The 2765-nt window shown below is 49.9% G+C and overlaps 1 long non-coding RNA gene across 2 annotated transcripts; it reads left to right on the top strand.

The window, feature by feature from the left end:
* Window positions 1-231: 231 nt before the first annotated feature.
* LOC141797014 (uncharacterized) lies at window positions 232-1299 on the top strand. 2 transcript variants are annotated; one of them, XR_012598916.1, is made up of 3 exons: window positions 232-329; window positions 416-698; window positions 956-1299. It is a non-coding gene; the product is annotated as an uncharacterized LOC141797014 (long non-coding RNA). The 2 variants fall into 2 exon arrangements; XR_012598915.1 differs by lacking the exon at window positions 956-1299 and having other exon boundaries at window positions 416-487; window positions 562-875.
* The last annotated feature ends 1466 nt before the right edge of the window (window positions 1300-2765 follow it).

Raw genomic sequence — 2765 nt, 5'->3', positions numbered from 1 at the left:
GGATCCGCGGCTCCTCGTGGCGTGGCGTGGCGTGGCGTGGCGTGGCGTGTGCTGAGGTGGATGAGCTGGTTGTGTGGTCGGGCGATAGTGCCATCGGCGTGTTTTACCAGCGAGGTGTGCGTCTTGGCAACAGGTAAAGTGCGCACCGTCTTTTTCCGTTCCTTTAGTGTGCAAAATGTATTGTCAATGACATAGTGGGCTTCTTTCCTTGTCCAGCGGGGGGACTGGTGGTGTGGGATCAGGCTTATCCCCTGGAATTTTGTGTGTGGCTGGCTGTCTGCTGGCGTGGCTGGCATTGAGGCATAAACTCCCTTCCCTGCAGCGCACAGGTAACATGCCGCGAGGCTCTCTCTCTCTTTACTCGTTAAGGTGCTAAAAATGACATAATGGTGACACGATCTCCCTCTCGATTCAGTGAGGGCTGTGGGTTCCGTGGGGTCAGGTTGCCCTGCTGGAGGCCTTCTGAGTGTGGTCGTGTTTCCCATAGGTAAGTCGGCGATGTCCGCCTTATTCTTCCTTGTTTATTTTGCTCCTGGCTGACTTTGGTGCTTTCTGCTGCAGCCTTTGTCCATTGGCTCTGTGGTGCTGCGCTGGTGGTGGCCCAAGTCACATTATCTCCACGCAACAGCTCCTGAACTGCGCTGCTGTTTTGGCTCTGCCTTCTCCTGTAAATTGGGCTTCGTCTTAATTGTTTTCTGGTTCGAGCCCACCCATTGTTATTATTTTCTTTAGCTTTAGGTCTAATTAGCTCTGATTAACGTCTTTTTTTTGTATTTTTTGTTTTGTTTATTATTCCTTTGGTGCAATACGTTTCAATTGTGTTCTGTTAATACTGTTTATTCTGTTTATTTCCTTATAATTTAGTTGTGTGCGTGCGTGTGTGGGTGTTTCCTTTTTTAGACAGCTGTACGAAGTATTGCGGCCTGTTTTAAGTGTTTTTTTCTTCTGTGGACAGGTGCTGTGGGCCCAAGGTGGCGACCCAATCCTGGTGGTGGGTTTTTTTGCTCACAGATCTGCGTGTGTGTGGTGTCACGGGTGTTTTAGTTTCTTCCTCCCTCCATGAGTTTGAGTTTGGGCCGCCACGGTAAGCCCCAGCTCTGTTGCCCTTTAGTGCCACCTTCAGGTGAAAGGAAAAGCATGATCTGCAGCTGATGTTTTTATTCATGATTGAAATAAAGATTTGTTATATTTTTCTATAACCTGTCTCTTGCCCTGTGGTAATTTCGAGCCTGTGTGTCCTGATTAAACTAAATTATTTCCTGGGGTGAAATTCCCCAGGTGGCGTTGTTGGTTCCCAGTTAAAATTAGTGTTTTCATCTCCCACTTGCCACATATTTGGCGTTGCCGGCAGGATACCACAGTTAAAAGGGCAGAGACGTGGTTGTTTTTTTTCTTTTTCTTTTCTTTCTATTAGTGTGGTTTGTCTCTTGTTTTTTTTTCTTTTTCATTGGTGATTATTTGTGCAGTCATAGAGCCAGAACAGCAGCGTTATTCCCCAGCTCAATTTTAATTATCCTGTGCATCTGTATTTCGGGTCATGATGGAGGAGGAAATGCAACAGCTCAAGGAGCTGGTTTTGCAGCTTAAGGCGGACAACGAGCGACTCCGTCGGGAGTGTGCGGCCTCTCCGGGGGCTTCTGGTGGGGCTTCTTCGGGCTCTTCTGTTCCGGCAGCGGGTGCTGTTTCAGAGAGGTTGGTCGTGATTCCGAGAGACCGTAAGTGTCCCATTTTCAATGGTAAGACAGGCATAGGGATTATTGAGTGGGTGGAGGAAGTTCAAGCATGTGCACGCGCTCGCCACCTTTCTGCTGCTGATCAAGCATTGTTTCTTTTTGATCATTTGGAGGGAGAGGCAAAAGAGGAGATCAAGTTTCGCTCCGGTGAAGAGCGCAGAGATCCAGCTCGGGTCCTGGCCATCTTAAAGGAGCTGTATGGGTGCAGTCAGTCTTATGTCACCCTGCAGCAGGCTTTCTTTTCTCGGCATCAACAGGAAGGTGAGACATTGCAAGAGTTCTCTTTAGCCCTCATGGCTCTAATGGCACAGGTTGAGCAACATGCGCCTGATAGAATGCCTAACGCAGGCGTTCTTCTTAGAGATCAGTTTACAGAGCATGTTCTTGATAGCTCCCTTCGTCGGGAACTGAAGCAGTTGGTACGTTGCAGGCCCACCATCACCTTGTTGGAGCTGCGGAGTGAGGCAATTCGATGGGAGAGGGAGGGCCTTCCAGGTGGCGCTAGAGGTCGTAGCTCTTCACTCCCAGTGGCTTATGGCCTCCAATATGGAGTGCAGGGTCATTGTCAGCCAGCTTCTCAGGCTGCTCCTCAAGGACCAGGCTTAAGTGAGGTAATGGACCTCTTAAAGCGTCAGCAGGAACAGTTAAATCACTTGGCCCAGACAGTAGCTTCTTTGCGGGCACCTCCCCTGCCAGGTCCTGTGTCTCAATCTGTAGTTTGCAGGAGGTGTTTGCAGCCCGGTCATTTTGCTCGAGAGTGTGACCGCGAGCGGGCTCACCCTCGTAGGCGTGCTAACTCCGCTGCAGATTTCAACCGAAATGCTGCACTGCCTTCTCATTCTTCTCAGCAGTCGGGAAACTGAAGCCCGCTGAGCTGTCGAGCCAAAGCTCAGTTGGGGAACCTACAGGCTCACAGCCGGATTTGGCAGCTGACCTGATTGCTCCTTGTCCACACATTACTGTTTCCATTGGAGGAGCTAGTGTGAAGTGTTTGGTGGACACTGGTTCCATGGTGTCCACCATTACAGAAAG

This window comes from Halichoeres trimaculatus, unplaced genomic scaffold (genome assembly GCF_033239565.1).
Source record: "Halichoeres trimaculatus isolate MK-OKI-2021-1 unplaced genomic scaffold, fHalTri1.1 fHalTri1_scaffold_10, whole genome shotgun sequence".
Taxonomy (NCBI): Eukaryota; Metazoa; Chordata; class Actinopteri; order Labriformes; family Labridae; genus Halichoeres; species Halichoeres trimaculatus.
The sequence above is the reverse complement of the archived record's forward strand: the minus strand, read 5'-3'. Positions and strand labels throughout refer to the sequence as shown.